This window comes from Lactuca sativa, chromosome 1, assembly GCF_002870075.4.
Source record: "Lactuca sativa cultivar Salinas chromosome 1, Lsat_Salinas_v11, whole genome shotgun sequence".
Taxonomy (NCBI): Eukaryota; Viridiplantae; Streptophyta; class Magnoliopsida; order Asterales; family Asteraceae; genus Lactuca; species Lactuca sativa.
In genome coordinates, this window is record NC_056623.2 from 153,879,175 (window position 1) to 153,892,853 (window position 13,679).

The window sequence follows — 13,679 nt, forward strand, 5'->3', positions numbered from 1 at the left end:
TAAAAGATGTTGAAATGCTATTGGCTCATTGTTCCACCACTCCACCCCATTACCTTAGATGCTATTGTTTCCCTTCACACCTCACATCATTCAAATATAGACCAATTATCTTCATGCATCATAATGGATAGTCCAAGCCTATCTTCAATAGTCAACGACCCATCCAAGTCTTCAACACATCAAGCCCAATACTCCAAAATGGATCTAGCTAAGCCCAATAACTCCTCATAAGCCCACAAATCCCAACAAATCAACAACAAGCTAATCCACAACGCAATGAGACTCCAAAAACTACAAAACTACTTATACAAAATAGAAAGCACTCAATACGATGCATGATAAATAAATCATAGAATATGTAATGCAATAACAATAGAAAGGTTAATAATGTTGTAGAAGAATTATATTCGAGAAATCGATTAACCATACGATTAGTCAAAGTAATGAACTGATAAAGTAAATAAGTCTTTGAAGTTTTTATTACTCTCATTAAGCTTAGTTACAAAAGATAGACATGAAAGTTAGAAAAACTCTTACGTCTAAATGTAAGCTTAGTCCTTATTTATAGAGAACATCAGAGTATAAAAAATACTAAGTCTGGAACACTTAAGCTTCAAATGAAAAGACACTTAGTAAATACATTATATACGAAACACACTAAACACCCTTTGACTCTATACAAGACACTAACCCTTACAATCTCCCCCTTTGTAAACGAGTCGAACTACTCAGTTCATAAGAATCTGAGCAGCGAAGTGCATCATCCTTCGTATCTCTGAATACCATGTTATAATCTTCTTTAACTCTTTCTTGTCACCATCGTTGTTCTTTGAGTAATTGTTCATACGAACTATAAAGTTCGTATATTGTTACGTTGTGTATCTATCAATCTTATCAACTTGAAACAAAAATCTTTTAGCCTTCCCTTTAGTATCCCTTCCAGCAAACACTAACCCAAAAGGTTTCAAGCAAATCTCTCCATCCGCATACTTTTTCAACTCAGCTTGTGACATTGAAGGTTCCATAGCAACAGTTACTTCCATATCCATACTTGATGCCAACTCTTCATCAGTTAGGGCAACACAATCATAATAATTATCAATGAAAAATTTAATGTGAGCAAGACCTAGTTTGAACACATCGTTTTCTGTAGCCTTGAGTTGTGATGCCTCCAATTCATTCAAAAGTAATGCAACTTGAATAAGATCATTCATGTTCATCAAAAGGAAATCAGCAACACTAAAATTTGCTTCTTTATTATCTGCTCGAACAACATAATACCTAAAATTTTGTATCATGTTTTCAAACAAGACATTCTTATTGATGGCAACAATTCTCTTTATCCTGAATAGAGACCAAACTTCATCTTGCTCTTTTCCAAGTACAGCATGAAAACGAATTTTCATGTGTGTATAATCATCAGGGTGTTTGAATTTTTCACTAACCTTGTACTGAGCAGAGATAAACATCATTTCATTTATCCAAAAGTCTAATTGACATGTATCAGTATTCGCAATTGAATAGCTCCACCTTGGTTTCTTTTCGAAAGCATACATATAATTGAATGCTACTCTCGATTCGATAGATTCATATGAATACAGCTTCCTAGGATCACCTTTGTCCATTCCAGGTGGATCATTCTCTCTCAACCTTAGAATACTTTGAATATGTCTCTAAAGTTCGATTTCTACCTCAATTTATGCTTTCTTTTCTTCTTTGGATTTTTCAACTAACACACCTTTACCTTTATTTGTCAAATCAGGATTTGGTTTTACTAAAATTGAACTACCCCCCTCTTTAGCTGAAGAATCACAATCCCTTTTGTAATCAGTTTTGTACTAATGATGGTTGTTGAGATAGAATCAGACTTCATTGGAATTGAAACAGGAATTTGTGTAGAAAACACCTTTCCAACAATATTTGAATCTCCTTTGCTCACCTTCGATTCTCCCCCTTACACCCCTGTAACAATAGGTGGTGCATTCTGTGGCAACATTTGAGCAAATTTGGAGATCGGAGCAACAACTTTCTTAATAACTTGATCAAGAAGATGCAGCTTCTGAGTAAAAAACTCAGGTGTTAAGAGTGATGTTGGAGTAGGTTTCGAAAAAACATCTTTTAACTCTATAAGAAGAGTTTGTAACTTTGGAAAATGATTGTTGTCTTCAGTTGCTTTATTTTCGAACTTTGGCACAGTGTCTTGAAACGTTTTGATAAAATTTGTAACAGCTCCAGCAATGATATCAACCTTCTCCTGAAGTGAATTGTATTTAGAATTCAAATTATGAGTTCCTTAGAGACTTCCTTCTTCAATTCTTCCAATTTCAAATTAACATCCTCCCGAACCTTTTTCACATCTTGTATGAAGAGAACATGACGTTCCTTCGTAACAGCTTTTAAATCATTCAACGATCCTTCAAAGTTCGTACCTTGAGTCTTGATACGAAGCTCAGTGTTTTGATCAGAAAGATCTATCTTTTCAAGAAGTCGTCGTTCAGAAGCTTTGATCATGACATCTACTTCAAGACCAGAAATCAAATGTTTTGCTCCAGAATCAGCTTGAGATTGAATAATGGTGTTTAACTTCCTGTTGAAGATTTTAAACTGTTTTCTTGACATCAACATATGATCACGAATCTCTTCTTTTTCAGAATCGAAATGTAATTCTTCAAATGTTCCTCCAAAACCTCCTCCTTCGGTTTCATCATCGGAATGAGGTTTGGGTGTGTCAGTGGATTGTGAAGGAAAAAGAGTAGTAATTGGTTGTTGAAGAACAGTTGCAAACAATGGAGATGAAGTAGAGGTTGATAAAGGTGGTGGTAAGGAAACAAATGGAGTGGAAATAATAAGTGGTAATGAAGAAGAAAGAACAATTGGCTATGAACTGTTGAAACTCATGGTAACATTTGCTCCCGTGTCAGATACGTTAGCAGTGATGTTAGAAATTGGAACCTCCTCAGTTGCTGATTCGGTAACCACTATTTCGAGTGGAATGGTTGAAGTACGAGAAATGGTTGAAACATGTGAAACCAAAGAGATGATAGGTAAAGAAGTTACCATAAGAGATGTCGTAACGAAAGGAGTATCAGGAACCACTTCATTCTCTGAGGAATCTTCACGTATGACAAGCTTTCGTTTCTAGCATTTTTCTGTAATGTGATTTGCAACATCACGTGCACATATCTTTATGGATAATGGTGAAATAGGAACATGAATATGAAGAATAACAACACATTTGTTGTTAACTTGAGTCTTACGAACCGTAAGAGAATCATCAGACGAAGTTCGTTGAGATGATATCTTGCGTATTCTCTTAAGAACTCCTGATTTTGAAGGAAAAACTTCCTTCGAAGATTGAACTATATTGTCTTCAACTTACTTTGTATCATCACCTCCAACATTCTAATGTGTCGATTTCGACTTTGCAGCTTTAACGTGTTCCTCATCAGTCTTCATTTTCTTTGATGATTTTGAAGAAACAGCTTCAACTTCAAGTAACACCCCAGTTTCCACATCAAGGATTACACTCTGCAAATATTTGATAAGAATCTTGTATGTAGGATTCACCTTCTTAAGCATTGCGTCTGGAATACGAGCAACACTTGTAAAGATTTCTGCATCATCTGTAATAGTCTTTGGAAATTGATACTTCGTAATCGTAGCAGTTTCTTCACCCTGACGAACTTGAATTCCCTCTTTCTCATATACTTTTTCCAAGATTAAACTCCAGTACCGAGCACAAGAAATTCCCTTTGCCACACTTGTATGTTCTAAGCTCTTGGTGAATTCTTTCCACAATTGAGATTCATAATCGACACTCAAATCATAATACAACCCCATAACCATTGCATACACTTCTTGGCATACTTTGTCAAGACCCACTGTTCTGCCTGTTAAACATCTTAGGAAAATTCGAAACAGGAAATTCCAGATACATGGAAGTCCTGACTTTTTTAATTCACTTATCTTCATGAGTGGTGGTTGATGCCCTATATCGTTGAACATGTGTATGATCTGAGGGTTAGTAGGTTTGCAGAATGGTGGAGAATTTGGAAGTTCAAAAAATTGTGAAAACATCTTTTTGGTGAGACGAATGCGTTTCTCATTCACCAGATTAAAGGTTATGACATCAGTGCCTTTATTGAATGAAGCAGTAGAAGCAGCCATTGACAACCATGTTACTAGTACTACGAAAGATTTGAACATAGTAGTTGCTAGAACAGAACGTTTCAAAGCAATGATCAACATCTTAAGCTCTTCTGGATACAATGTAATATTTGATTCAACCTGATAGTTTGTGCTCTATATCTTCATCAAGGGTTGAGAAACAATGTCTTTAGTGGTGGAATTCTGAACAGCAGCCATTTTCAAGTGGATTGAAAGATTTTTAGAAAAATCAGGGATTTTGATCTTCTGTGGATTTTGTGAAAGCGTAAGTGTAATTGAAAAGAAGAGTGTCCTTTTATAAGTAATCCCAGAGAATGTGAACCGATTATCATGAATACGTGTATCACGTCAACCTTGACACACGCACCGGTAGCCGTTATTGTAGGTATATCAAATAAAGTGCCATGAAACTAGGGCCAAGTTGTCACACCCCAAAACCGGAACGGCGGAAACGTTCTGGGGTGGATGACGTCATGTCAAGTATCACAACACATGCATATAGTAATCAAAGTACAACAAAACATTGCATTAATAGAATAATTTTTACATGGTTATATTACATAGTATCAAAGTAATACAAACATAATAGGTAAAGTGTTGCAAAGTACTTAAGCTATCTTCTTCAGCAGCTCCAGGGGTTGTATCTGTCTAATTTCTGACCTGAGATTACAAGTTATTTGAAAAGCGAGTATCAGCATTTTTTCAAATGTTGGTGAGTTCATAAGCATTTAGTGACATTTCATTCAAATAACTTAATAAAGAAATAGTTTAAGAGGCTTCCGTGTATTAGAGCCTTCTCCCAGAAAATCCTATATTTTCTTTAAATAAAGCAGCCTTCTACCGAGACTGGTCAGTGTGTTGAGGTAAGAGGTGGTTTTCCCTTATTTGCTATTATTATCAAAATACTGAATTTGATTATTAAAGGAAGCAAGTGACATCAGGGAATAACATAGGCCTTAGTAGTGAGGACTGCTGACTAAGGCAAGGAATCATAAGCTCCAGGAGGGTATCGAATTAACGACACGCCTGGTTCGGTCTAACAAAGTGGAGACACAGACCCCAGAAGGTACCATATGAAAGGTACAACCGGTAAGGCCCAAAACAGTGAATATAGACCGAAGATGGTACCGATTGAAAAGTACATCTCACAGAGTCAAAACCAAGACTACAGACCCCAGACAATATCAAATGAAGGATACAGCTAGCAAGGTCGAAACAGAGAATGTAGACCTCAGACAGTATCAAATGAAGGATACAGCTAGCAAGGTCGAAACAGAGAATGTAGACCCCAGACAGTATCAAATGAAAGATACAGCTAGTAAGGTCAAGACAGAGAATATAGACCCCAGACAGTATCAAATGAAAGATACAGCTAGTAAGGTCAAGACGGAGACTATTGACCCCAGACAGTATCAAATGAAAGATACAGCTAGTAAGGTCAAAACAGAGACTATTGACCCCAGGCAGTATCAAATGAAAGATACAGCTAGCAAGGTCAAAACTGTGAAAATCTGAAAAGTGACATCAGCATACAGTGTAATTTGCTGACGACATACCGTTACCTTAAAGCCATGAATTATAAGGCAACCCAGGATACTCGTAACCATACTGACTAGAGTTCCAGACGCCCTACAAGCATCTATATAATATGACATTTGTCACCCCTTGGCTTGGTGGGCCGTGGACTGTAGCTAGCAGTCAGGGTGCGGGGTTGTCAATCCCGTATAGGCCTATACACACAATGTCCACTCTCCCTACAGGAGACTCTGGTTACCAACTAGACGACGGAGAAGGCCGCGTCCCGAAGATGCATCCCAAATAGAGAATAGTGTGTTTCTTGAGGGGAGTGGGTTTCTAATACAAGTGATATACTAGAGGTAGAGACTTCCAAGCAGTGGGTAGTGTGTTTCTAAAGTAAGTGTAGAATAGATGAAGAGACTCTTAATTGACTTGACTAGAGAATTCCCTATATGTCCATACTCATATACATAGTATTTAACTAATGGACCAAACGACCTTCGGACGGCTACCCGATCCCACCAGACCACATCTCAACGAAGAAAAGGAAATAGGGCCGATGAGCCTTCCTAAGTCTTTCAGTCATTACTTATATATACCTATATATGTACGGACATACATCTAACTATGACTAAGTGGGTATCAAGTGAAAGTGATTCTCGTAAAGTAGGAGTGTCTAATAAGTGAAGTAAGAGCGGTCGCAAGTGAAGTACAAGTGTCGAATAAGTATAGGCGGATCGCGAAGTAGATATGACCACAAGTGAAGTAAGAGCGTATCAAGTATAAGTGAAGTAAAGTCGATCTCAAATACAAGCGAAGTAGAATCGTATCACTAAGTAAGAGGGTAAATAAGTATAAGCATTATCAGGTATAAGTGACTTCAGGTATAAGCAAAAACATTACAGAGTAGGAGCATAGAATAAGTATAAGCGAAGCAGTGGTATCTAACAATGAAAAGTATTCATGAAAAACTCTTGAAGACTTTGTTACTCAGGAAAATCGCATTTGTATTCTTTGATAAAATAGGTGTGAAAATCTTTAGAAATCTTTGAGAATCTTTTATAAATCAGTTGAAATGAGTCTTTGATAAGCTATGAAAGTAAGAACTTGAACAATTTAAAAACCCTTTTTTTTAAAGCCATTTATAGTGTCCTACTCGGTAAAACAGTGTACAGTGGTAAAATCTTGTGCATGCGGGTTATCAATCACATGCGAATGATATGATAACTGGCACGTTTAACTTGTACTCCCCCCCTATGAAAACAATTAAAAGCATTAAAAAGGTTCATTCAGGGGTATGAACTCACCTGGTATAAGTAGGTCCGACGGTAGTGCCGTTTAGGCGTTCGGGGTCACGCAAGGACTTGAACACACACAAGGACCTATTTTAACATATGTTAACATATGTTCACATACAATTAGCATATAATATACTAATAAAACAATTACACACACTCAAAGGAGTGGAAAACACTTTTGGTTGAGTGTTTGGGGTCCCGGGTAGCGTTTAAGGGTGCTAAGGGTCTCCTATCAGTTGTGGGACTTTGCTATGCTCAAGTATCAAGGGTGTAAAGGGGTTTAAAGCATCAATATGGACAAAACAAGGAGTTTACGGCCCAACCTAAGGGAGTTTACGTCCGTAAACTCCCAAGGTCAATTTCTTGGGGTTTTGATGCTTCTAGCTTGTTCCTTGATTTATTGTAAGCACTTTTCATCAAAGGCATGATTGGATTTGAGGCTTCTAAAGGTATTTTATAGGAGTTTACGGCCTAAGAACTCTCCCAAGGGAGTTTACGGCCGTAAACTCTCAATCTTTGAGTTTAGTGAAGTTTCAAGCCTCTAATGCCTTTCTAGTGATTTATAATGAAGTGTGATGCTATTTTGGAGGATTAAAACCAACATTTGAGGGGGTTTTGGGGAGTTTACGGCCTAGATAATTGCTTGGGCCGTAAACTCCAAGAAATGTCTCATTTTCTTGGGTTTAAGTCCTTAGTTCTCCTCCTAGTAGTTTATGGTAAATGTCTAAGGCCATTTGGGGGGCAAAATCACACTTTTGAGCATGATTTTTGGGAGTTTACGGCCTTGACTATTCATGGGCCGTAAACTCTTTTCTTTAATTCATTTTGGAGTGTTTCAAGGGTCTAAACTCAAAGGAATAAGTCCCTAAAATATGTGATAAGCCCTAGGGTGAGTTTGGTGCACATTTGGGACCCTAACTTGTGGAGTTTACGGCCTAAGCATGTGCTTGGGCCGTAAACTCTTCTTTGAGTCTTAAATCCATGCATTTTAGTGTTTAAACACCCCTAGGCTATATCCCCTAATAGTTTCTAAGCTCATGGTCAAGTTTAAAGGCATTTTTAACACCTTTTTAGGGGTTTACGGCCCTAGAATGTTCCTGGGCCGTAAACTCCTTATCTTATGCCTTCTTGGATGATTTTTGGGCTAAAACATAAATCAATACGTTTAGAATAAGTTAGGGTAAGCGGACTTACAATTTGGAAGCGTTTGGTTGCGAATTCGGGGCGAAAACGGGTCTAGAGAGAGAGTATAGAGAGAGAGTGTAAAAAGTCTCCAATGGACTCCATTCACCCATATATGGGTTTCACAGTCGGGGCTCAGTGGAGTTTTACCCGATACTGCCGTTAAACGGGGCTTTTGGTCGCACCCGATTTAGTGGTCGTAATAATAAAACTTGACATTTTCCAAATGAATGAAAATGTGTGTCCTGTGTTTTTATTCCCTTTTATCACGACTTAACGGCATGTTAAAGTTAACCAAATGGAATGTTTATTAAATTGATGCCCTCTAATTAACGGAACTTTTATACAGTGGAATATTCCGTTAACGGTAACGGGGAAACGTAACGGGACAACTTGGGTTATCACGTCGTAGATTGGTATCAGAGCATTGTTTATAGTGAGCTAAGTATATCAATTCATAAAAGATATACAGCCTATAAATGCAATGGGATAAAACACTCTGACCAAGAATTATACTTTAAAATATAACCATATTTTACCAAAGTATAATAACATCCAGAATCTAAGCGCTCGAACAAAAGTATCACAAGAAGGACAATAATAAAAGTCTTCGGATGTTGAGCACTACAGTCAAACCTGGGCAGTTATGTAATCGTAAGCTGGGATAAATGTAACCTGATCAACTACATTTATCCGAGATGCGATGAACGTGTGCTCGGGAGTGATAGTGGTGTGCAGCAGATCTGAAACTTACCAAATAGGAATTCTAGAGCCAAACATAAAGTTAAAATACTATAGGAGTATTCTAGAACGCTAAAAGATCCACACTAATCCCAGAATCATAATCAGAAGATAAAATTCAATCAAGAATTAAAATACCATGGGGGTATTTTAGAATCTATAAATAACCTTGCGTGAATAACTAAAAAGATCCTTGTTGATATACCTACAACTACAGAGGGTATACTTCCAAGATCTTATATAATAAAGATCCCATAGGCTAAGAAGGTGTGGTTTCGCTCTGTTTCCTTTTCCTCGTTGGGATGTGGTCCTAGAGTAGTATCACATATTCGAAGGCCTATCGGATCTAAGCTATATAGGATTTGTATACCCTGTGTAATCGTAGCAGGACTCGATATGGATCATACAGTGAAATGTTAATAATCCCTTAGGATTCTTTAGACATTTCCATTCTCGCGCGAACCCTGTAGAAAAACCCTATCCACTTCAGTGCTTGACAGAAGAGTTGATTCCGACCCCGAGGAGATTCATTGAGAAGATTTCCTGTTCGGAAATAAGTGAACCGGGTCGGGACTATTGAATGCACCAAGCGCCCATATTCTCTTAGGGACAGTGGTGAGAGATTCGCCTAAACTTCGGAGATTCCTAGTCATCCATCAATTAGTGATGACACCCACAGTTGGAATCGAAAGGAAGGCGGAGTAGAAATTCAATAAGTCCATACAAGAAGAGAACCCTAGGAAACTACCCGAAGGAAGCCAACGCCGATTCCAGTCAAAGATACGAGGCAGACCGAGGGAGCTAGTACATGGAACCCAAGAATTGTCTTTTCCTCGTATTCGTCACGATAACTCACCCTTAAAATGATGCAATTTAGTGAGTTAGCGGTTACACTACTCACGCTACGTGTTAGGTAAATCATCGTTTCCCGTTGCCAGATACGCGATTAGGGCGGATCCCCGCATCTCTATTGAGAAAATTTTAGCCATCTGCCCTTGTGAGCTTCCCTTTCCATGATTTCGTTCCGAACCGTTCTCAATTCTCTCCAGGCCGGAGAGTGGAACCTTCCCAGTGTAAAGGTAACTTAGTAGGAACGACTCGCATCTTATGGCCTTTTTCCGACACTCATACTCTTACCTTGATTTCCAGGACTACATCATAGGGATGTAGGTCAACGTTCAAACAACCAGTACCCGAGGCACGGGAGAAATTTATGCCTAATGCGTTCAGGACAGAAATGTCCAGGGTTAACCATCATCTCTCATTACCTTGTATTCCTCTCCGTGTAGGAAAAACCATGCCACCGAAGAAGCGTAACCAATCCGCAAGCAAGAAACCTGCCCTCTTATTCGATGAAGCTACGTTCCAAGCTGCAGTCTCAGCAGCCGTAGCAGCTGTCATGGCTCACCTGAATGCTAACAACGCCAATGTTAGCAAGGGCCCTGTCGGGATTTCTAATTCTGGCAATGGACGGCAGCAACCCACTCTTCCCCACTCAGCCACCCAAGAACCTCCACTTAACCCACTAAAGAGAAAATTCAAGATAGAGGAGGGAAGTACCTCGGCTCCAGGACCTTCCGAAGGGCAACGAGCTGAGGCAGTCGATACCCCCGTAAATCCTTCCCTCCCGACCTCAAGAAGACCATACCTAGGAGACCTTCCCCACTGCAGCAAGTGCAGCTACCACCATCATGGTACCTGCCGGGAACTCTATTGTGCTAGGTGCCACATGCTGGGGCATACTGCTCGTGTCTGCAGAACCCCGGTTGAGTTCATTACACCAACCACCAATGTGGCGACCCGTATAGTTTGCCTCCTATGTGGTAAAATGGGACACTTTAAGAGGGACTGCCCAACTGAAGAGAAAGACAAAGACACAGAAGGAGCCTGACACTACTGCTTAGGAAGAAGCAGCAAAGAAACTCGTTGGATTTTTGGTACGTCTCTCGATCCAGGATAACTAAGCTAAGAAAACAATAAAAGACTAATTCAAGTATAAATTCTTTCCAGTAAGGTGAAAGTCGCAGCACTGTTATAAAATTTAAAATTCATTAGGTAAAACTATAATGGCTAAACATATACGTTACGGCCATGTATATTTAGGATGGATAGACCTAGAGTGAGCGAATGCCGCCTCATTTCCTGTTCCTCGTTTGTTTGTGGATTTAGGGCGGGGTCGCCCAGTCAACAATCCTCCCCACCTTAAATATACATGACTAGTATATGTGAGGCGATTGTAGAAATGCCTCGTGAGAAACCATTCAAGAAAAGATACTCTATTCAGAAACACTTAGAACTCTCTATAGTTCCGCGTCGACTCTATCGGTCCAAGTATCCGCGGTAGCGATATATGGGACGAAACCTGAGACGCCTAGAACTTGTGTGCCTGTTCGGCACATGACTCTATCGATCTTCACTTTATATCATGTCGGAGTGTGCCAACTTCGACGACTCTATTGATCATGGTTTGACTTCGTGCAACCGTGGGTACGCCCTTAGTGCTGTGCAAAAAGAACTTTCTCCGAAGCCTTGTCGGCAAATAAAGGTTCTCCCGAACCCGAACCTAACACAAATAATCACATCTAATGCAATCCGTCAATCGTCCCTCTTATCTCAAACCTTCCGAAGTACCCAAGTGAGGGTACCCTGCGCTATGGACCGACCCCTCGTAGCCAGATGAACACCGAAGCGAAGGACACTGCAGATACTCTAGAAGACGACAACCAGCTGGAGCATACTCCGTAGATTCCCCTGAGTGACCCTTCTCACCTCGCACATCAGGTTTGTGAACCCAGAGAATAGAACTCATGAGGCTGACCACTATAACCAGGTATACTGCTGGCATCCATTAAGTATTGGCGGTTAGGCCAAGCATGAGCTCTACCACAAACCTCTTCGCAAAACACTTTCACCCCATTCGATAACAAAGGAGCAGAAATCAAGAGAACTACTGCGTGTTGAACTAGTAAAGTTCCGAGTGAAGAGACCCTATACCCACTAGATTTGACTTAGACCGAGAAAACTTAGAACCTTCGGAAGAGTAGTTGCAATTTACGCTCTGACTACTCAGACACCTTGCCCACCCAGTTATAGGCAGGTAGTGCTTATCATCCTCCACCCTCTCACAAGGAGGAAAAATCGTCGTCGCCTTGTAGATGATGAATTATATTTTCCGAGGTAAACACTAGAATACCGAGAACCACAGGGTAACCTTCGCAGCCAAGAATACTTGGTCAAGTGCGAAGGTAGTTGCGTTAAATCTCATGACCCGAATCCCGAAAAGATTATAGACTCGACACCAGCCTTAGTGTTAGTCGAGGGATTACGTCGGAGCACGCACTTTCCACGCTAGAATAAACCATAGTCTTAGAGATTCTTTGGACTAATAGGTGTTCCCCGAATACTATCTCAAGCAGGGATACTAGAACCACCTCCCGAGATAGCCCAACACTCGTCTAGTGAAGCCCTGTCTCCCCGATTCTCAGGGTCTTCGTATCTCAAGCATCGTTAGTGCAGGTCCATTTTGCACAAGCTTGGGATAGACACTCTATAGAAAACCAATAACCATAGTCGCTCAACCCACTTGACGATCTAGGAAGCCTCTATCATCCAGTGGAAAGAAAGCATGAAACTGGAGACCACTTGAGATTCCTAAGAACCAACCCGAAGGACTACACTACCAGTACGAGAGAGAACGTTAGGAACTTCGGAATGGCGATCACGCCAGTGAAGATCTTGCCATAGAAGTACACTATGTTCTAAGTACTGAAAGGCTCTACCCTTCCGAGAGCGTAGGACCATCCGGGAATACTCATGGAGATTTGGTCCAATCCTTTTCAGACCACTACTACTTTCGGGTATACCACAAGATTCACATTCGACCGATCCACTTCTTAGACTTGATATGCGATTATCCGACAACACTTTGCGTGCCACGCTTATCTTGATAGAATCCATTGAGAACCCTGACTTCATAGATACACCAGTCGGAACCCGCTAGCTACACTAGACGGAATCCACATCCCGTATGTGAAGGACTGTGGGAAGGACAAACACAGACTAGAGATCACTTGGGAATGCGAGGGCAACCGTATAGGAAGTACTCCCTCATCTCTACTTGGCCATTCATGCCTACTTCCTTGTCTAGACTTGAATTTCGGGACGAAATTCCCTCTAACGGGGGGATGATGTGACAACCCAAGTTGTCCCGTTACGTTTCCCCATTACCGTTAACGGAATATTCCACTGTATAAAAGTTCCGTTAATTAGAGGGCGTCAATTTAATAAACATTCCATTTGGTTAACTTTAACATGCCGTTAAGTCGTGATAAAAGGGAATAAAAACACAGGACACACATTTTCATTCATTTGGAAAATGTCAAGTTTTATTATTACGACCACTAAATCGGGTGCGACCAAAAGCCCCGTTTAACGGCAGTATCGGGTAAAACTCCACTGAGCCCCGACTGTGAAACCCATATATGGGTGAATGGAGTCCATTGGAGACTTTTTACACTCTCTCTCTATACTCTCTCTCTAGACCCGTTTTCGCCCCGAATTCGCAACCAAACGCTTCCAAATTGTAAGTCCGCTTAGCCTAACTTATTCTAAGCGTATTGATTTATGTTTTAGCCCAAAAATCATCCAAGAAGGCATAAGATAAGGAGTTTACGGCCCAGGAACATTCTAGGGCCGTAAACCCCTAAAAAGGTGTTAAAAATGCCTTTAAACTTGACCATGAGCTTAGAAACTATTAGGGGATATAGCCTAGGG